Source organism: Peromyscus californicus, unplaced genomic scaffold (genome assembly GCF_007827085.1).
Source record: "Peromyscus californicus insignis strain IS unplaced genomic scaffold, ASM782708v3 Scaffold_10__1_contigs__length_136768540, whole genome shotgun sequence".
Taxonomy (NCBI): domain Eukaryota; kingdom Metazoa; phylum Chordata; class Mammalia; order Rodentia; family Cricetidae; genus Peromyscus; species Peromyscus californicus.
In genome coordinates, this window is record NW_026294391.1 from 135,431,217 (window position 1) to 135,454,628 (window position 23,412).

Consider the following 23,412-nt stretch of genomic DNA (forward strand, 5'->3'; position numbering starts at 1 on the left):
CGTGTTTTTTTATTTAGTAAGACCATTTAGAAATTCATCTATACTTATTTGTGTGTGTGTGTGTGTGTGTGTGTGTGTGTGTGTGTGTGTGTGTGTGTGTCTTTGGGGGTGCACATGTAGATGTGCATGTACTTCCATATGTGCATATATGTATAACCTCAGATATCACTCCTCAGGTTTCGTGTGTGTGTGTGTGTGTGTGTGTGTGTGTGTGTGTGTGTGTGTGCTCATGTGCGCACATGTGTATGTTTCTGTGTGTCTGTGTGGTGTGTGTTTACACATGTGTGTAGAGAATAGAGGTTGAGTTCAAGTGTCTTCCTCTAGTGCTCTCTACCTTATTTTTGAGACAATCTGTCACTAAACAAAGAGCTGGCTGACCAGTAAGCCTCCAGAATCTTCCTGTTTCCATACCGACAGCAATAGGGTTATAGATACCTATTGCTGTCTGGGGGACCAGCTTTCTGCAGCACAGGGATCTAAAGGAATCCATGGCATCTGTGTGTAATAAGATTTTTCTGTCTGAGGGGGTTAAGGAAAAAGACACTCACACACTCTCTTGATGATTCCCTTCAGACCTTTTCTTTATTCTTTTTTTGCATTCTCTATTCTTTATTCTTCTGGTGATTTCCTTCTCTCATTCTTGATGTTTTCCTTCTAACTCTATCTTTATTCTTGATGTTTCCCTTCTAGTTCTTCTAGCTCTCTCATTCCTGATGTTTTCCTTCTAACTCTGTCATTCCTGATCTTTTTCTTCTATATATATATGTATGTATATATATATATATATATATATATATATATATATATATATATATATATTTCATATAACTCTCCTATTCTTGATGTTTTCCTTCTAGCTCATTTTAACTCTATTCTTTCTCTTACAGCTTATATAACCCAGCAAAATCTTTCAGGCAATATAAAAATTACAATGTGGTTGCATTCTGTTTTTCAAGTAAATGAAGTAAAAAAAAACCAAATAGTACAAAACAGCATGTTTTCCATATCCCTTACATGATTAAAAATTTTACATATTACAGGTAAAAGACAAATTATCCCAAGAACCCACATACATTCAGACCCAAGCAACTTGTTATAGATTAACCGTGTGGTCAAGCAAGGTATTCTTCTCAGTCAGGCCTTTTACTGGCAGGCTGCATTTTGCAGTTACAAAGAACAGGCCAATTACTTTATTACTTATCTTGAAAGGTAATTTTTTAACTCTTTCACAACTAAGATTTTATTAGTTGAGGAACAGAGTACACAGACATTTCAATTCTTAAACCATGTACCCAAATTCTAAGAGTCATACATTGTGTTCACGTACCCAGAAGAGTCATGTGTTGTTTCTCTTTCAACTTATTCCAGTGATGTTCCAGCCGAAACTTGGCAAGTTTTCCCTAAGATCTCACATAACAATCAAATGCTCACAATCCTTAATTCCACTGACTCACAATTTTATGCCACATACAGTACATGCTCAAAATTTCAATCTTTCACAGCACATTATCACAATTTAGGAAAATGGACTGCCATGACCAGAGACAGTTCTGACAGGGCAAGGACTGAGGAGTGGTTTTTTAGGATACAGTTCTACTAGAAACATGAGACCAGAAATAACTGAAAATATTCCAGACACAAATGCACGACCAAGACGCCAAGTATGCTTTGTGTTGTAGTATATAAAACTAGCCCCCTCTACGGAATGTTATGGTGACCCCCGAGACAGTCATAGCCTCTCCTGATTCAGTATCCTGCTCTTTTCTGGTTGTACCAAAAAATAAACCAGCAAGTGATTTAACCTCTTAAAAATCATTTACACTTAAAAAACAGGATGAGGCGGGACTTCCCCCCACCTTTTAAAATGTTTCTAGAGCTACCCTCAAATTTACAAAGTAGTTGATAAAGATATTCCTCTGGATTGTACAAGAAGGGAGGCAGGGACACTGACAGACACGATGGATGGTTAGTCAGACTTGGTTCTTTCTCTTCTACTTCAGAGGCTGGATTCTGGTTTTCAGTCTCTCTATTTTCTGCAGGCACATCTGTGGTTTTCTGGTCAGCCACCTCAGCCTGTTTGCCCTTTGTTCCCCTCTTCCCTTTGGTTTGCACTTTTTTGTCTGATGATTTATCCCTTTCCGCGGCCTTCTTCGACTTCGCTTCCACCTTGGCAGGGGCAGGCTTGGCCAAAAGCCACATGGCTTGGGCTCTGCCTTTGCCACTTCACCCTGGCTAACCTTCCTCTTGGGCATCCTGGAGGTGCTGAGTGGGAGGCACTTGCGATGCTGAACCTGTCTTGGAGTTTCACTGTTTAGCTTCCACCTCAGGAACTGCTGCGACCACTGCAACCCAACGAGGGGCCAATGGGAGTTGAAAGGTAATCTTTTAAGGAATCTTAAAAGAATCACAAACCTAAACTTTTATACATGAAGAAACAATCAGTCAGCTCTACTTTTAAATCTTTAGTGTACATACCCACTCATCAATAGTTTTTTTATATCAGGAGATTGAGGGCAAAAATGGGTATAAGGAATTAATCATCACCTTTGGTCATCAACCAATCCTAGCAAGAAAAGTACATCAGCTAATAATAATTGGGCTGCTTTGTTTTTGTTCCCTGACCTTAAAGAATTCTGCATTCAACTATGTGCCTTTCTAAAACTTTAGATTATCTTCTTGGGTTTTTTTTAACCTCAAAGTTATCTGATGAAAACATCTTAGTCTAACTTTAAGTTATTTTCAAAGCTTTGTATCAGCTATTATGCACTCTGAAACCTGTGAACACATCTCTCAACATTAAGGTTAAAAGAATTTAAGCTAGCTGGGCTACTGGGAAACAATTGTTTTTCCTTTTTTTGTATTTTTTTTATTCATTTTACATACCAACCACAGATCCCCCTCCCATCCCTCCTCTCGCTCATGCCCTGCCCCTGCCTTCCCACCCCGCCCTCAACACATCCCTCATCCCCTCCTTCAACAGGGTAAATCCTTCCATGGGGGGACAGCTAAGTCTGGTACATTTAGTTGGGGCAGGACCACGCCTCTCCCTACTGTATCTGACCATAGATAACGGGGTCCAGAAAGCGAACTCATGCACCAGGGATAGACCATGATCACATTGCCAGGGGCCCCTCAAACAGACCCAGCTGCACAACTGTCTCCCTTATACAGCAGGCCCAGTCCTGTCCCATGTAGGTTCCACAGCTGTTGGTTCAAAGTTCGTGAGTTCCTTTGAGCTTGGTTCAGTTGTCTCTGTAGATTTCCCCATCATGATCTTGACCTCCTTTGCTCATACAATCCCTCTTCCCTCTCTTCAACTAGACTCCTGGAGCTCGGTCTAGTGCTTGGTTGTGGATCTCTGCATCTGTGTCCATCAGTTACTGGATGAAGGCTCTATGATGACAGTTAGAGTATTCACCAATCTGATTACCAGGGTAAGCCAGTTCAGGCACCCTCTCGATTATTGCTAGTAGTCTAATCTGGGGTTGTCCTTGTGGATTCCTGGGAATTTCCCTAGCACCCAGTTTCTCCCTTACCCCATAATGTCTCCCTCTATCAAGGTATCTCTTTCATTGCTCTCCCGCTCTGTCCCTTTCCCATCTTGACCATCTTGCTCCCTTGTTCTCATCCCCCCTCCCCTCCCCTCTATTCCCCACCCCCACATCCCCAGTTTACTCATGGGGATCTCCTCTGTTTCCCTTTCCCAAGATGATCTGTACATCACTCTTAGGGTCCACCTTGTTTCTTAGCATCTCTGGTGCTGTGGGTTGTAGTCTGATTATCCTTTGCTTTACATCTACTATCCACTTATGAGTGAGTACATACCATGTTTGTCTTTCTGAGTCTGGGTTACCTCACTCAGGATGATATTTTCTAGTTCCATCCCATTTGCCTGTAAATTTCATTGTTTTTTTTACAGCTAAGTAATACTCCATTGCATATATATACCACATTTTCTTTATCCATTCTTTGGTTGAGTGGCATCCAGGTTGCTTCCAGGTTTTGGTTATTATGAATAGTGCTGCAATGAAAATAGGTGAGCAAGAGTCCTTGTAGGATTGAGTATCCCTTGGGTATATGCCCAAGAGTGGTATCATTGGGTCTTAATGTAGATTAATTCCCACTTTTCTGTGAAACCACGATACTGATTTCCAAAGAGGCTGAACAAGAAGCTGTCTTCAGTGTTTTTGATCTTAACCATTCTGACAGGTGTAAGATATTATCTCAGAGTCATTTTGATTTGCATTTCCCTGATGGCTAAAGATGTCGAGCAATTCCTTAAATGTCATTTGGGATTCTTTCTGTTGAGTATTCTCTATTTAGATCTGTAGCCCATTTTTTTCAATTTGATTGTTTGGTATTTTGATGTCTAGTTTCTTGATTTTGGAGATCAGCCCTCTGTCAGATGTGGAGTTGGTGAAGATCTTTTCCCATTCTGTAGGCTGTTGTTTTGTCTTATTTACTGTGTCCTTTGCCTTACAAAAGCTTCTCAGTTTCAAGAGGTCCCATTTATTAATTTTTGCTCTCAGTGTCTGTGCTACTGATGGTATATTTAGGAAGTTGTCTCCTGTGCCAATATGTTCTAGGCTCCATCCTACTTTCTCCTCTACCAAGTTCAGTGTAGCTGGATTTATTGTTGAGGTCTTTGACCCACTTAGACTTGAGTTTTGTGCATGGCAATAGATATGGATCTATATGCAGGCTTCTACATGTCTACATCCAGTTATGCCAGCACCATTTGTTGAAGATGCTTTCTTTTTTCCCATTGTACAGTTTTGGCTTTGTCAAAAATCAGGAGTTCATAGGTATGTGGATTAATGTCAGGATCTTCAATTAGATTCAATTGGTCCACACTTTGGTTTTTATGCCAATACCAAGCTGTTTTTATTACTATAGTTCTATAGTAGAGCTTGATGTTAGGGATGGTGATGCCTCCAGAGGTTGCTTTATTATTACAGGATTCTTTTAGCTATCCTGGGTTTTTTTGTTTTTCCATATGAAGTTGAGTGTTGTTCTTTTCAGGTCTGTGAAGAATTGTGTTGGGATTTTGATGGGGATTGCATTGCATCTGTAGATTGATTTTGGTAAGATTGCCAGTTTTACTATGTTGATCCTACCTATCCAAGAGCATGGGAGATCTTTTCATTTTCTGATATTTTCTTCAGTTTCTTTCTTCAAAGACTTAAAGTTCTTGTCATATAGGTCTTTCACTTGTTTGGTTAGAGTTACCCCAAGATATTTTAGGTTATTTGTGGCAATTGTAAAGGGTATTGTTTCTCTAATTTCTTTCTCAGCCCATTTATCATATGGATATAGGAGGGCTACTGATTTTTTTGAGTTAATCTTGTATCCTACCACATTACTGAAGGTATTTGTCAACTGTAGGAATTCCCTGGTAGAATTTTTGGAGTCATGTGTACTATCATATCATCTGAAAATAGTGAAAGTTTGACTTCTTCCTTTCCAATTTGTATCCCCTTGATCTCCTTTTGTGTCTTATTGCTCTAGCTAGAACTTTTAAGTACCATATTGAATAGGTATGGAGAGAGTGGATGTCCTTAACTTGTTCCTGATTTGAGTGGAATCACTTTGAGTTTCTCACCATTTAGTTTGATGTTGGCTGTTGGCTTGCTGTATATGGCCTTTATTATGTTTAGGTATGTTCTTTGTATCCCTGATCTCTCCAAGACCTTTATCATGAGGGGGTGTTGCATTTTGTCAAAGGCTTTTTCAGCATCTAATGAGATGATCATGTGGTTTTTTTCTTTCAGTTTGTTTATATGGTGTATTACATTGACAGATTTTCGTATGTTGAACCAACCTTGCATCTCTGGGATGAAGCCTACTTGATCATGGTGGATAATTTTTTTTGATGTATTCTTGGATTCAGTTTGCCAGTATTTTATTGAGTATTTTTGCACCAATGTTCATGAGGGAGATTGGTCTGTAATTTTCTTTCTTTGTTGCATCTTTGTGTGGTTTGGGTATCAGGGTAACTGTAGCCTCATAGAAGGAGTTTGGCAGTGTTTCTTCTGTTTCTATTGTTTGGAACAATTTGAGGAGTATTGGCATTAACTCTTCCTTGAAATTATGGTAGAATTCTGCACTGAAACCAAGTGGCCCTGGGATTATTTTGGTTGGAAGACTTAATGACTGTTTCTATTTCCATAGGAGTTATAGGTCTATTTAAATTGTTTATCTGGTCTTGATTTAATTTGGGTATATGGTACCTATCCAGAAAATTGTCCATTTCTTTTAGATTTTTCCAATTTTGTGGAGTACAAATTTTTGAAGTATAGGACCTATTGATTCTCTGGATTTCCTTGTTGTCAGTTGTTATGCCTCTCTTTTCATTTCTGATTTTGTTAATTTGGATATTCTCTCTCCAGGGCTTGTCTATCTTGTTGATTTTCTCAAAGAAACAGCACTTTGTTTCATTGATTCTTTGCATTGTTTTCTTTGTTTCTATTTTATTGATTTCTGCCCTCAATTTGATTATTTCTTGGCTTCCACTCCTCCTAGATGAGTTTGCTTCTTCTTGTTCTAGAGCTTTCAGTTGTGCTGTTAAGTCACTAGTGTGAGATTTCTCCAACTTCTTTATGTGGACATTTAGTGCTATGAATTTTCCTCTTAGCACTGCTTTCATAGTGTCCCATAAGTTTGGGTATGTTGTGCATTGATTTTCATTGAATTCTAGGAAATCTTTAATTTCTTTTTTATTTCTTCCTTGACCCAGTGGTGATTCATTTGGGCATTATTCAGTTTCCATGAGATTGTAGGCTTTCTGTAATTCGTGTTGTTGTTGAATTCTAACTTTAAGGCATGGTGGTCTGATAAAATACAGGAGGTTATTCCATTTTTTTGTATCTGTTGAGATTTGCTTTGTGACTGAGCATGTGGTCAATTTTAGAGAAGGTTCCATGGGGTGCTAATAGGAAGCTATATTCTCTTGTGTTAGGGTGGAATGTTCTGTGGTTGTCTATTAAGTCAGTTTGAGTCATAATGTCTGTTAGTTCCCTTATTTATCTGTTAAGTTTCTGTCTGGCAGACCTGTCCTTTGGTGACAGTAGGGAGTTGAAGTCTCCAACTATTTGTGTGTGGGGTTTGATGTGTGATTTAAGCTTTAGTAATGTTTCTTTTTCATATGTGTGTGCCCTTGTATTTGGGGCATAAATGTTCAGAACTGAGACTTCATCTTGATGGATTTTTCCTGTGATGAATATGTAATGTCTTTCTTGGCCTGTTTTGATTAATTTTAGTTTGAAGTCTATTTTGTTAGCTACACCAGCTTGCTTCTTAAGTCCATTTGACTGGAAAGACTTTTCCCAGCCCTTTACTCTGAAGTAGTGTCTGTCTTTGAGGTTGAGGTGTGTTCCTTGTATACTGTTATTTGAATCTTAGATGGTCTTTTAATAGAAAACCCAGAGCCAGATATCAGGGTGAAAGCTGAAAAATCAGAGAAGCAGAACAGCCATACACCAGTTCTTATCGCTATGAAATCCTCAGCCTAAAGAGAATGTGTTCCTGTTTCCTCATGTCTTATATAGTTTCTCTGCCCTGCCATATTACTTCCTGGGATTAAAGGCATGTATGCTTCCCAAGCAAAGGTATAAGATCTCAATTGCTGGGATTAAAGGTGTGTGCCACCACTGCCTGGCTCTGTTTCTCTCCTATACTGAATCAATCTCATGTAGCCCAGTGTGGCCTTGGCCTTGAACTCACCAAGATCCAGACAGATCTCTGCCTCCTGAGTGATAGGATTAAAGATGTGTACCACCATTGCCTGACCTCTATGTCTAATCTAGTGTCTAACTCTGTCCTCTGATCCTCAGGCAAGTTTATTAGGGTACACAATATATCACCACAGCAACAGAAGGATGGATTCTGTTTTTGTATCTATTCTGTTAGCCTGTGTCTTTTTATAGGTGAATTGAGACCATTGATATTAAGGGATATTAATGACCAGTGATTGTTAATTTCTGTTATTTTTTGGTGATAGTGTTGTGTGTTTCCTATCTTTGGGATTGGTTAGTGTGAAATTATCTATTGCCTATGTTTTCATGGGTGCATCTAACTTCCTTGCATTGGATTTTTCTTTCTAGTGCTTTCTGTAGGGCTGGATTTGTAGATAGGTATTGTTTAAATCTAGTTTTATCATGGAACATCTTGTTTACTCTGTCTATGGCAGTTGAGAATTTTGCTGAGTATAATAGTCTCAGCTGGCATCCATGGTCTCTTAGTGTTTGCATAATGTTTGTCTAGGACCTTCTGGCTTTCAGAGTCTCCATTGAGAAGTCATGTGTTATTCTGATAGGTCTGCCTTTTTCCGTTGCAGCTCTTAATATTTTCTTTATTCTGTATGTTTAGTGGTTTGATTATTATGTGGCGAGGGGACTTTTGTTTTGGTTCTTGTCTATTTGGTGTTCTGTAAGCTTCTTGTATCTTCATAGGCATTTTCTTCTTTAGGTTGGAAAAGTTTTCTTCTATGATTTTGTTTATTATATTCTCTGTGCCTTTGAGCTGATATTCTTCTCCATCTTCTACCCCTATTATTCTTAGGTTTGGTCTTTTCATGGTGTCCCAGATTTCCTGGATGTTTTGTGTTATGACTTTGTTGGCTTTAATGTTTTCTTTGACTGATGAATCTGTTTCCTCTATCATATCAATGCCAGAGTTTCTCTCTTCCATCTCTTGCATTCTGTTGGTTATACTTGCATCTGTCGTTCCTGTTTGTTTACTCAGATTTTCCATTTCCAGCCTTCCCTCAGTTTGTGTCTTCTTTATTGTCTCTATTTTGGTTTTCAAGTCTTGAAGTGTTTCCTTCACCTGTCTGATTGCTTTTTCTTTGTTTTCTTGGCTTTCTTTAAGGGATTTATTGATTTCTTCCAATTTTTGTTTGTCTTTTCCTCGATTTCTTTAAGGGAATTTTTCATTTCTTCTTTAAAGGCCTCTATCATCTCCTAAAGTCATTTTTATGGTCACTTTCTTCTGCTTCTTCTACATTGGGATGTTTAGGTCTTGCTGATATAGAATCACTATGTTCTGTTGGTGCCATATCGTTCTTTATGTTGTTGATTGTGTTCTTGCACTGGTGTCTACCCTTCTCTTCCTCCAATTGGTGCAAACAGTGTCTGTATCTCAGGGAGCCATTCTTGGTTCAATGGGGGCTGGCAGAGTCTATATCTCAGTGAGCACCTTTTGGTCCAATTGGAGCTCTTGGTCCAATTGGAGCTGGCTTAGTCTGTGTCTCAGGGAGCATGTGCAGTCTTGGAGGATGGGTTTCAGGGGTGGAATGGGGCTTGTAGGAATATTGTCTGGTAGGGGTTGGTAGTGGTCATACCTGCCTGCAGGAGTCCTGCCTGCTGGCCTACAACTGGGGCTGCAATGGGTGTGGCTATCCACAATTGTTTTTCTTAATCATTAACCTAAGCCATAGTCTATATAGTTCCTCAAAAGAAACTCATGTGTTCTAGCTGTGTGATACTTCCTTGTTTTATTTTTTATCATCAAAACTCTACTTAAGCCAACATTATTATTATCGGTTAGTACAGCTTAGGAAAAGATCATCTTCATAATAATCCACAGGTAAAAATGGCCAGTAGAATGGGGTATTTCCTTGAGATACACACACATTACAAGCAGTGGGGATCTCCCCACACCGAATACATCATGCCAGATACCAGAGAAAGATGGCAGCAGCAGACATGTGAAGGCACAGCAGAAGCAAAAGATATTCTGGAGTCTGTGGTCTTGGAGCCTCGCCTATACAGGAATCAGTCATCCGGGATTGTCTTCCTGGTGGGCTGACACCTTGAACTTCAATTGCCACCTGCTGTTCCTCTGACATGGTCACCGGCAGATACCCACTGCCATGCTGAGCTATGCCAAGCTTTTATGTAGGTGCTGAGGATCCAAAGTCAGGTCCTCATGCTTAAACAGCAAGCACTTTACCCACTGATCCATATCTTCAGCCTATAGTGTCCTAATTTTTAAGCATTATTTTTTGCCCTAAGTTCTATTTTGTCTGACTTGGTTAGTTTTGAGTGGTGTAATTTTCTATCCCTTCATTTTTTTTTAACTTTTGACACACTTTTATTTGAGGTACATAACTCCTGAGCAATATATAGTTGTCTTTAGAACAAATACAGTATGATTGTGTTTTATAGTAGGGAAGTTTAATTTCTTTATAGTTATTATAGTTGCTGATATACCTGAATTTGTTTTTGAGATTTTATTATCTGTTTATATTTTTACTATTTAATCTTATAATTTACTATGTATTGTACATATATTTTTTTTCTATATTAAGTTTCTGCCTGTGCTAATTACCTTACCTTGGGCTAATTCTGGCCATCTGGAACTATAACACAAATTGCTAAATGGTATTATTAATAAAAAAACCCCAGAGCCAGATATTGGGGCAAAAACCTGAGAGATCAGAGGAATAGGAAAAGCCACAGACAACCTCACCTCACCAACACCTCAGTCTCCAAAGAGATCTACTTCCTGTATACCCATGCCTATATGCCTTTCTGTTCTGCCATCACATTTCCTCTCTCTCTCTCTCTCTCTCTCTCTCTCTCTCTCTCTCTCTCTCTCTCTGCCCAGTTATATCACTTCATGTAGCATGAATCCTAAAGGGTCTTATTAATAAAAACAAACCTAGAGTTGGGTATTGGGGTGAATGCTGGAAGACCAGAGAAGCAGAACAAGCCACAGCTTCCTCACCTCACCAATTCCTCAGCTGACTCTAGTTCCAGGTTTTCATGCCTTATATACCTTTCTGCTTTTCTGCTATCACTTCCTGGGGCTAAAGGCATGAGTCACCATGCCTGGCTATTTCCAGGGTGGCTTTGAACTCACAGAGATCCGGAGGGATCTCTGCCTCTTGAATGCTAGGATTAAAGGTGTGAGTGCCACCATTTTCTGGCCTCTGTGTCTGTCTAGTGGCTGTTCTGTTCTCTGACCCCAGATAAATTTATTAGGGTGCACGATATATTGGGGAACACAATATCACCACAACTTCCTATCTGTCTGCATAGACCTCCAGACCTTTATGGTTAACTAGTGTTGGAATTTAAGGCATGTGCCACCACACCTGGCTCTGTTCCTAGTGTGGCCTTGAACTCAACCCACAGAGATCCAGATGAATCTCTGCCTCCTGAGTGATAGGATTAAAGGTGTGCGCTACCATTGCCTGAACTCTATGCTTACTTTAGTGGCTGGATTTTTCCTCTGATCCTCAGATAAACTTTATTGGGGTGCACAAAGAAAATATTACCAAATTTCCCCTTTTTTGTCTAAAATTTAAAAAAGGATCACTAATATAAGAAAAAACTATATACAATAAGTATAATAATTATTATATACAAGCAATAAGTACATCAACAATGTCTAGTCCATTTGCATTTGACAAATTCAGAGAAAATATTACATTATATATCCTATTTTTGTGAATCCAAAGGATTGTATCTAGTTTACCTTCTATCCTAATTTGCATTATCAAAACTATCTTTTGGTGTCTTTCAAACTTACACGCTTTACACCTCTTTAGTGAGTTTCTTTTCTGAATTTCTTAACAAGGAAAACTCTAACTACAATTATCTAATCTTCATCTCTCTCAGAGACCCAAGAAGGAAATAATATTAACTGAGTAAGGAGGAAGTGCAAACAAGTGACTTCCAAAACATGTGAGAAATGACAGAAACAGCTGGCTGCCTGGACAGTCACCTGAGGTTTCTCTGCAATGTTGGGGCATCATCTTTGGCCTACAGGCCTAGCATATCTGACAGACTCATCTGTGAGGCAGGATTTTTTAAAGAGCCTTCCTAACTTTTCTTGGCAAGAATCAGCAGTCCTTTCTTTTGTGTCCTGCTTGTCCATTTTGGACAGCATAAGTCAGCAGTTGATGCGAGGGCACTTTCTTGCTCAGTGGCTAACTTTTGCCACAATGAAAGTTAACTCCATGTGGAGTTTCTTCAATGCCCATTTTCTCTGAAGTAGATTGGTGCTGCCAGGAGCACACATGTCTCATAGTCATAAAAAAAGGAAAAAAATCTATGTTATTTAAACATCTGAAATGCCATGTTCTGCAGATCTCTGAAGTGTTTGAAGATGAGCTGTCTATCTAAAATATTTCTCTGCTTGACTTTGAAAACATACCTAATCTGACTACAAGTTTGATTGTAATGACTAACTACTAACTTTCATTTCTTTATATTCTAATTAGTTGTTAATAATAACTTTCAAGGATTAGCAATTTGCATTACATTATTAAATGAACTGTATAAGTACAATACCTCTAACAAGATTAGAAATATATGTACAATATATTCTAACAAAATCAATCTCAAATTGGTATCAATATACATAATTTGTATACAATATACAAAAATCCAATCCAGTGTAAAATATTTAAAACTAGTAGTTGCTTTCTAAAAGTAGATTCAATAATCTACCTTTTTAACTTATCATATAATGTGGTGATATTTTCTTTGTGCACCCCAATAAAGTTTATCTGAGGATCAGAGGAAAAATCCAGCCACTATAGTAGACATAGAGGTCAGGCAATGGTAGCACACACCTTTAATCCTATCACTCAGGAGGCAGAGATCTGTCTGGATCTTTGTGAGTTGAGTTCAAGGCCACACTGGGAACAGAGCCAGGTGTGGTGGCACATGCCTTAAATTCCAACACTAGTTGACCATAAAGGTTTGGAGGTTTATACAGACAGACAGGAAGTTATGTAGCTGGGCAGAGAGAGAGAGAGAGGAAATGTGATGGCAGAACAGAAAGGCATATAGGCATGGGTATATAGGAAGTAGGTCTCTTTGGAGACTGAGGTGTCGGTGAGGTGAGGTTGTCTGTGGTTTTTCCTATTCCTCTGATCTGTCGGGTAAACTTTATTGGGGTGAACAAAGAAAGTATCAGCACATGGAACAGACCTTCCTTGATCACCTCTGTGTCTGAACTTACATCTTGCTGTAACTTCCTATCTGATATAGCTACCAATGTATATTTAACTTGCCTTCATTTAATGACTTTATTTTATAAAACTATAAAACTTCATAAAACTGCTTCCACATTGGAACATGCCGCTTGGGATAACCTAAATCTGTGTTATCCAGGACATAGTCATTTAAAACAGCTCTATAATAAACTTGTGATCTTCCTGCTTTAGCCTCCCCAGTATCTGGGAATGAAGGTGTGTCTGATTAATTTTTGAAACATTAAAACATGATATTTTTCTTGTCTTCTCCACCGCATACTATCAAAAGTGAGTTAAAATCACCAATATCCATATGAGATCCTGGGTTTGATTTCCAACACTAGAAAAACATCAACAATATATTCTTGAAAATGTCTTTATTCTTCCCACATTTATCTTTGCACAAGTGCACAAGTATTTATTTAATTTCTTTGTGTGTATTTGGGGGGTTGCATCAAAAGTATTCCTCAGGACACTGTCTAACTTGGTTTAGAATTGTTGATTAGGTTCAGATGTTTGGCCAGTGAGCCCCAGAGATCTGTCTATCTCCACCTTCCCAGAGCTGGGATTACAAATGTGTATAATCATGCTTGACTTTTTTTTAAAATTTATTTTATTTTATTTTATAATATAATTTAATTTTACATATCAGCCATGGATTCCCCTGTCCTCCCCCCTCCTGCCCCCCTGCCCTTCCCCCAGCCCACCTCCAATTCCCATCTCCTCCATGGCAAAGACTCCCCTGGAGATTCAGCTCAGCCTGGTAGATTCAGTCAAGGCAGGTCCAGTCCCCTCCTCCCAGGCTGAGCAAAGTGTCCCTGCATAGGCCCCAGGTTCCAAACAGCCAGCTCATGCACTAAGGACAGGTCCTGGTCCCACTGCCTGGGGGCCTCCCAAACAGTTCAAGCTGATCAACTGCCTCACTTATCCAGAGGGCCTGATCCAGTTCGGGGCTCCTCAGCTATTGGTTCATAGTTCATGTGTTTCCATTAGTTTGGCTATTTGTCCCTGTGCTTTTTCCAATCTTGGTCTCAACAATTCTCGCTTGTAGGAGGGCCAAACACCCTAACTGTTGTGCTAGAAATCTCATCAAATGACTGAGGGAAGTGGATGCAGAGATCCACAGCCAGGTCCCAGGTGGAGCTCCGGGAGTCTAATTGGCGAGAAAGATGAGGGATTGTATGAGCGAGAATACTTGACATTTTTATGCAAGTTATGAAATTTAAACTCATGCATAGCAAGCACTTTACCAATTTAGCTATCTCCCTATCTTTTCATTTTTTTTGCAAAAATACATAAATGTAATTTCAAGCATCCTGGAGATATAGTGAAGACATTTTTCTTTTTTCTTTTTCTTTTTTTTTTTGTCTTTTGTCTACCCCACCTTCCTGTGCATCTCCATTTATATGACCCCTATCACCCAACCTTGGGTAATTTATGTTAATAGTATAATTAATGTCCTTCAGTATAATAAAATAGAAGATAATTGTTTTCACAGGCATATAAATATACAAGTATTTTTGTCATTTCTGCTTCACAAAGTTGAGCTCATAAGAACATTTTTGGCAATCTTTTCCTCCTCTATAACTAGTGTAAATCTTTCCAAATCAAATGTTATATCTTTGATTCATTCTTATTAATGCCTATATATTTGAGGACGCTTGATCATTCCCTCTTGTCCTACTTTCATTTCCTAATGCTGTGACAAAATACTTGAAAAAAGCAACTTAAGGGAGAAATGATTTATTTGGCTTACAGTCCATTAATGAAGGAAAGTTAACAGGGAAACTTGAAGCAGCTGGTCACATACAGTCAAGAGCAGAAGGGGAATGAATTCATGCATATCAATTCTCAGTTGCTCTCTCCTTTTCATTCGGTTGAAGGGCCCAGGCCATGAAATGATGTCAGTGTATTTCCACTTCATTTATTCTAACTAAGAAAAATCTGTCTAGCTGGAGAGGTGGCTCCATGGTTAAAAGTAACTGGATGCTCTTTTAGAGGATCTTAGCTTGAATCCCATCACCCACATGCTAGTTCAAAACCTTTTGTAACTCCAGACCCAGGGAATCTGGTCTTCACAAGTACTAGGCACACTTATGTGGTACAGACAGACATACAGGCAAAACACCTATACACATAAAATATTTTTTAATTAAAAAGAAAAGAAAATCTCTCATAGGCATGCCCACAGGGCAACCTAATTTTGATAATACCTCACTGAAACTCTCTTCCCATGTGATTCTGGATTGTGTGATATTGACAAGTGAAATTAACCAGCATACCCATGCTGGACATTTATTTTATTTCTGAGTGGGTAATTTTTCCACTATGAGAAATACCCAGATTAACATTCCTCCAACCCTAGAAACAAATAATAAACTAACACATATTTCTGAGAAAAATATTAGAAGGTATTATAAAGAATAGTCACTGGCCATCCAGATTGTACAAGAACAGGACACAACAACTGCTGATCTTTCAAAGACACCAACAGCTCTATCTTTAAAATGGTTAACAGACAAGCCTGTATGGGTTCAGCAATGACCTTTAACAAGAGAGAAACTGAAGGCTTTAGAAGAGCTGGTAGAAGAACAGTTAAATTCTCAGCATATTGAAGAATCAACCAGCCCTTGGAATTCTCCTGTAATTGTTATTAAAAAGAAATCTGGTAAATGGAGAATGGTAACAGACCTAAGAGTGATTAACAAGGTAATTCAGCAAATGGGCTCTCTACAGTCTGGAATTCCTTTGCCTACTCTGTTACCAAAAGGATGGCCTCTTATAGTTATCCATTTAAAAGACTGTTTCTTCTCAATATCCTTACAAGAAAAAGACAGAGAAAGATTTGCTTTCACAGTGCCTACTTATAATAATTCTCAACCAGTTAAGAGATATCAATGGAGGGTTCTCACACAGGAAATGTTAAATAGCTCAACCCTGTGCCAATATTTTATACAACAGCCATTGGAAGTGATACATAAAAAATTTCCTAAATCTATAATTTATCGTTATATGGATGATATTTTACTAGCTGATTCAAATGCAGATACTTTAGAAAGAATGTTTGAAGAAGTAAAGAAAATTTTGTCTTGTTGGGGATTACAAATTGCTCCTGAAAAGATACAAAGAGGAGATTCTATTAATTATTTAGGACATAAAATAGGCCTACAAAAAATTAGACCCTAAAAGTTGCAAATTAGGAGAGCTCGATTACAGACTCTTAATGACTTTCAAAGATTATTTGGAGACATTTCCCATCTACAAACTATTGCTGGGGTAAAAAATGATGAACTGAGTAATTTGTTCAAAACCTTAGAAGGTGAAAAGGACTTAAGAATTATCAGCTGGAGCTGAGAAAGAATTGGCCTTGGTGGAAAAGAAAGTACAGGAAGGACACATAGATCATGTGGATCCAAAGCTTGATTGCATTTTGGTTATTTTACCCTCTAAGCATTCTTCTACAGGAATTTTAATGTAGAGGGAAGATATTCTATTGGAATGGATATTTCTACCAAATAATCAGAGTAAAAAATTAAAAACTTATGTGGAAAAGATCTCTGACTTGATTTTAAAATGAAAATTGAGACTTCATCAATTAGAAGGAATAGACCCAGCAGAAATTGTAGTACCTTTAACTAATGATGAAATTGACAAATTATGGGCAGAAAGTGAACCTTGGCAAAGAGCTTGTGGTAATTTTTTGGGAGAGATTAGCAGCAAATATCTCCAAAGTAACAGAATTCAACTTATGAAGAGAGCTAATTGGATCCTGCCTTGCATAGTATGGGAAACTCCAATAGTTGGAGACCCTACATTTTGTACAGATGCAAACAAACAAGGAAAAGCAGGTTACAAATCAGAAAATTTAAGTAAAATGGTTCAAAGTCCTTATAATTTGGTTCAAAAATCGGAATTGTATGCTATTCTGGTGGTATTAATGGATTTTTCAGAACCTCTCAACATAGTAACTGACTCTCAGTATGCTGAAAGAGTAGTATTACATATTGAGACTGCAGAATTTATCCCTGATGCTTCAGAATTAACTTCACTATTTATTCAATTACAAGATACAATCAGGAAAAGGAGTCATCCTTTATATATAACTCACATCTGATCCCATACTGGTCTGCCAGGCCCTCTTGCACAAGGCAATGATGAGATTGATAAATTGTTAATAGGAAATGTGCTGGAGGCCTCAGAATTTCATAAAACACATCATGTCAATAGTGAGGGTTTAAGAAAGGATTTTTCCATAACCTGGCAACAAGCCAAGGAAATTATAAGGAAATGTCCTATTTGTTCTTTTTACAATCAGACTCCACTACCAGCAGGATGTAATTCAAAGGGTACTCAGAGGAATGAAATCTGGCAGATGGATGTGTTTCATTTTGCAGAATTTGGAAAATTGAAATATGTACACCACACCATTGATACCTATTTGGGATTTCAGTGGGCAACTGCTCTGAGTTCTGAAAAAGCTGACTCTATAATCACTCATTTACTAGAAGTTATGGCCATTATGGGTATACCTGCACAAATTAAAACTGACAATGCTCCAGCGTATGTCTCTGGTAAAATGAAACAGGCCAAGCAGTCATAGAAAGATCAAACAGAACTCTAAAGGACGTGCTAAATAAACAGAAAGGGATAACAAATCCCCCCAGAAATAGATTACATAATGCTCTATTAACTTTGAATTTTCTCAGTGCTAATGAGAAAGGAACAACAGCTGTGGAGAGACATTGGATAATAGAAAAAACTACAGAAGTAAATCAGCCTATACACTTTAAGGATGTGTTGACCTCAGAATGGAAACCAGGATATGTGTTATGTTGGGGATGAGGTTTTGCTTTTGTTTCTACAGTTGAAGATAAGCTGTGAATACCATCAAAATTGATAAAGGTTCAATTTGAACAAGAGAGACCTCTTCATTAGAAGAGGTGATCATTCATCAACCAGCATGACCATTCAATTTAAACTAACTTATACCACTAACAAATGATTTTCATTTAATGAGATATAACTTGCCTAAAGGGAACCTTCCCAAAATTAGGCTTGGGGAATGGTTTTTGTTTTTGTCTTTCAGGAGAATGAAGGCTAAGGAATCTGAAGAACACTGGACAAATGAGACATCTGAAGAAAAAGGACAAATTATTCAAATTATTTACAAAAAATGTCCCAAGAAAAAGTAAATTGGCCTATTGGTATATCACATACAAAATTTCTTAAGTCTTCCTAAATGTTTCTGCTGTTCTTTACAGACACTTAACACAAATGGTATTTTGTAGTCCCAGTTGAATTAAAAATTAAAGCTGGCTTTGGAGTTGGAGAATGGCTCTCTCCTTCTCTAAACTCAAGCATGCTTGTTAAAAGAAAATGCAAAATCTCTGTATTATATCAGAAGAGCCAATCTGATATGGGACAGAAAACCAAAATTAAGGGACTATTCTATTACTACTAATCTCATAATTTGTTGGTTCTATTTTGATTCTTTAAAACTTTTCTTATGGTATGAATTTTATATCAAAATTTATAAGATATATATATCTTAAACTTTGTCATGATATTAATGGTCATATAGAGTATTGACTAATTCTAGAAAAAAGGTTTCATCTAGCTGCCTGTACATGTTTTCGTGTTTGAGTCTCTATCATTTTTCTGCAGGGAATCATGACTACACCTAACAGCAAATTTGAAGTCTCCAAAAAAAAAATAATGGGGCCCCACAATGACGATTCCATAAGGATGATGATAATACCACTAAGTTGACAAACATCACCCAAAGATCGGCTTTGGATTACAAACTGTGCAAGACAATTTTGGGATGGCTAGCTGAGATGATCCAGCCTCACAGACTACTTGAGAAAGGACTTTAGATAAGCTCTGCATTATGCAGAGACTGGAGTACAAATGATACAGCTACCTCTCCTGGAACTTGACGATTAACCCAATATTTTTCTTTTCAGGATCCCCTAAAGATGCCTTCATCCCAAAACAGCAGGAAGTAATTTTATGAATATGATACCCACATTCCCAAGAGGTAGGGTGGGTGGTTTTTGGTCTTTCAATGAGTTTTGGATAATTGTCATTGTTTAGGATGGTTGGTTACAAGTTGTTATTGTTAATGGTCAGGAAAAAGGCTAAACAAAGGAGACTGGTTTTAAGGGTCTTGTTTAAAAAAATAGGGTATAGATAAGAGGTAGATTATTGAATCTACTCTGAAAAAAGAGAGGATATATATATGAAATAGATAAAATATAGATTATTGAATCTACTTTTAAAAGGTAACTAGTAGTTTTTAATATTTTACATTGGATTAGATTTTTGTATATTATATACATATTATGTACATTGCTACAAATTTGAGATTGATTTATATAGATATGATAAGATAAAAGGTAGATTATTGAATCTACTTTTAGAAAGCAACTACTAGTTTTAAATATTTTACACTGGATTGGATTTTATGTATTGAATACAAATTATGTATATTGATACCAATTTGAGATTGATTTTGTTAGAATATATTGTACATATATTTCTAATCTTGTTAGAGGTATTGTACTTATACAGTTCATTTAACAATGTAATGCAAATTGCTAATCCTTGAAAGTTATTATTAACAACTAATTAGAATATAAAGAAATGAAAGTTAGTAGTTAGTCATTACAATCAAACTTGTAGTCAGATTAGGTATGTTTTCAAAGTCAAGCAGAGAAATATTTTAGATAGACAGCTCATCTTCAAACACTTCAGAGATCTGCATTTCAGATGTTTAAATAACATAGATTTTTTTTTCCTTTTTTTATGACTATGAGACATGTGTGCTCCTGGCAGCACCAATCTACTTCAGAGAAAATGGGCATTGAAGAAACTCCACATGGAGTTAACTTTCATTGTGGCAAAAGTTAGCCACTGAGCAAGAAAGTGCCCTCGCATCAACTGCTGACTTATGCTGTCCAAAATGGACAAGCAGGACACAAAAGAAAGGACTGCTGATTCTTGCCAAGAAAAGTTAGGAAGGCTCTTTAAAAAATCCTGCCTCACAGATGAGTCTGTCAGATATGCTAGGCCTGTAGGCCAAAGATGATGCCCCAACATTGCAGAGAAACCTCAGGTGACTGTCCAGGCAGCCAGCTGTTTCTGTCATTTCTCACATGTTTTGGAAGTCACTTGTTTGCACTTCCTCCTTACTCAGTTAATATTATTTCCTTCTTGGGTCTCTAAGAGAGTTGAAGATTAGATAGTTATAGTTTTCCTTGTTAAGAAGTTCAGAAAAGAAACTCACTAAAAGGTATAAAGTGTATAAGTTTGAAAGACATCAAAAGATAGTTTTGGTAATGCAAATTAGGATAGAAGGTAAACTAGACACAATCCTTTGGGTTCTCAAGAATAGGATGGATAATGAAATATTTTCTCTAAATTTATCTAATGCAAATGGACTAGACATTGTTGATTTACTTATTGCTTGTATATATTGTATATAGTTATTGTACTTATTGTATACACTTTTTCTTATGTCAGTTATAACTTTTTTATTTTTGACCAAAAAGGGGAAATGTGGTGATATATATTGTGTCCCCCAATATATTGTGACCCTAATAAAGCTTATCTGAGGATCAGAGGAAAAAGCCAGCCACTATAGTAAATGTAGAGTTCAGGCAATGGTAGCACATGCCTTCTATCCTAGCATTTGGGAGGTACAGATCATCCAGATCTCTGTGAGTTCAAGGCCACACTGGGAACAAAGCCAGGCATGGTGGCATATGCCTTAAATTCCAACACTAGTTAGCCATAAAGGTCTGGAGGTTTGTACAGACAGACAGACAGGAAGTGACAGTGCTGGGCAGGAAGAGGAAGTGATGTAACTGGGTGGAGAAAGGAAGTGAGATGGCAGGGACAGAAAGGCATATAGGCATGAGTATATAGGAAATAGCTCTCTTTGGAAGCTGAGGCATTGGTGAGGTGAAGTTGGCTGTGGCTTTTCCTTTTTCCCTGATCTCTTGGCTTTTACCCAAATATTTGGCTCTGGGTTTTTATTAATAAAATCATTTAGCAATTTGTCTTACAAGGAATAGTAACCATAAGACAATGACTAACTATCTAAACCTGCTTACAGGAACCCTAAACCTTTTAAGATTGTTGTGCAGCAAGAAGCTTTCTGATAAAGAATAATAACATACCATTGCCCCTAGGAATGGTCTATATTCCTACAGCATTAATCAAAATGGACCAATTCATCTCCTGAACAAGATAAGGATGCTCAGGGAAATGTATATATGTGCACCATTGAGTGCCTTGTATCCAGGAAGTCCAGAAGAGGGCACTGGACCCTTTGGAACTGAAGTTACAGATGGTTGTGAGTTGTCATGTGGGTTCTAGAACCAAACCTATGTCCTTTTCAAGAGCAGCAAGTGCTCTTAACCACTGAGCCATCTCTCCAGCCCCTTGTTTGAATTCTTTTGACAAAGACCAGAAAGCCATGAGCAGGCTAAAGCAAGATCCCAGTAACATTAGGACTTTTTTCTGTGTTAAAATCCCAATTTTGCATCAAACACACAAAGGAGGGTGCAGGAGAGGAAAAGCAAAGGAAAAAGAGAAGCTAATAGGGAGCTGTATTGCCTTATATGATCCTACCTTAGAAGTCAGTGTCCCCTCTGGGGTTTGCCAGTGGCCAAGATAGTGACTGTCTAATCCTACCCAGGTTCTAGAAGGCACAGAGTCTCCACCATTCAATTCAGAGTGGCTAGATTCTAGAAAAGTAAGCAGGACAGGAAACATTTCTGTGGCTATTTCTCAAGAAGGGAATTATTAAAATTGGGTTCTATAAATTGGGAGAAGCAGAATAAGAAAAACAAGAATCCCCAAAATTCTGGCTCTCAGAATCAGGAGCACATTGAGGCTGAGAGTAGCACACCAAACAGAAAAAAGGATCCTGGAAATTTGATAAAGCCCTATTAGTGCCCACCATAACCTACTACAATGTAAGTGCCTTCATGAAAGGGAGCTTTAGTTCACTTGTAATGTATCTGTAGTGTCTTCAAGAGTGCCTGTCACATAGTAGGTAGTCACTAAAATTTATTGAATAGTACTGTCAATAGAAATGAACATTTTTTAATGCCTTGCTGCTTAATATCTTCTACATCCAAGATAATAGATGTTTTCTTATCTTCTAGTTGTTTTAGAGTTGTGTATCTTACAGGAACTTGCTAATGTCCCAAAAGTCTTTCTTTCCTCCTCCATGGTAACTGTTTTGTCATGGTATACTTTATATGCAACAAATGACAAATATCAAATTCATAGACTGATTAGTTTTGTGTGTGTGTACACATCCATGTAACCACCACTCATTCTGAGAACCAGAATATTTCCTTCATTCCAGAAAGTTCTTTATTCCCCCTTCCAATCAATAATAGTTCTACAGGACATGGAGAAATGGCTCAGTACTTTGAGCTTTTACTGCTCTTCCAAGAAACTTGAGTTCAGTTCCCAGCATACATATTGTGTGGCTCACAACTGCCTATAACTTCAGCTCCAAGGAATCTGGGACCCCTCTTCTGGTTCCACAACATGGCAACACGTACATACACACAAATAAAAATAATACAAATAAAATATTTTTAAAAATAATTTCTCTAATACAGTCAAACCATTATTCTGACTTCTCTCACCAAAGAGTATGGAACTGAACCAAAAATTTCATATTTTAGAACAAAATATTTGAAATATTTTGAAATATAAGGGCAAACACTGAAACAATTAGAAAATTTAACATAAATACTGGTTGTGTTGTTTCACACATTGACAAACACAGGTTAAAATTAGTGGAAATAGAGACAGTGGGGAGTAGAGGCAAACTAGGTTGGACAAAGAAGAAGGAACATGTAAAATTGATCACTCTTTTCCCATTGCCGTCCACCTGAATGTGAGATTTTTGTGTGGAGGCACAATTGGGAAAGCCCCATTTTTTGTTTATCTGAATATCCATCCCATAATGGGGCTCCCTGCATTGGGAAAGCCATTCTACCCCAGTGGCTCTCCAGCACCCCCTATGTCATAAATGAATATAGGGTGCTTTTCAAAATATTTTTAATTTTTCTTTGTTCTCTGTGTATATGTATATGATTTCTATGTGTGAGCATGGGGATTCTCCTGTCCCTGTGAAGTGTCCAGGAATATAGGAATAAGATAGGAATATAGGAATAAAATAGAAATATAGGAATAAGACAGGAATATAGGAATAAGATAGAAATATAGGAATAAGCTTAAGAGACGGAAGCTGACAGCCGTCAGCCTGGCCAGCAAAAAAGGGATTAACCTTTAACTGGGTCCTTCTGCATTTTATAATGGGCAGCTCTGTCAACAACCCAAAGGTTACTTTTTTTTTTTTATTAAATATTGCCCTCTGTAGCCCTGGGGTTAGC

General features: G+C 37.8%; 1 pseudogene; it reads right to left on the reverse strand.

Moving 5' to 3' along the window:
* Positions 1 to 1,812: 1,812 nt before the first annotated feature.
* Positions 1,813 to 2,252, reverse strand: LOC128117882 (non-histone chromosomal protein HMG-14-like; annotated as a pseudogene).
* Positions 2,253 to 23,412: the final 21,160 nt, after the last annotated feature.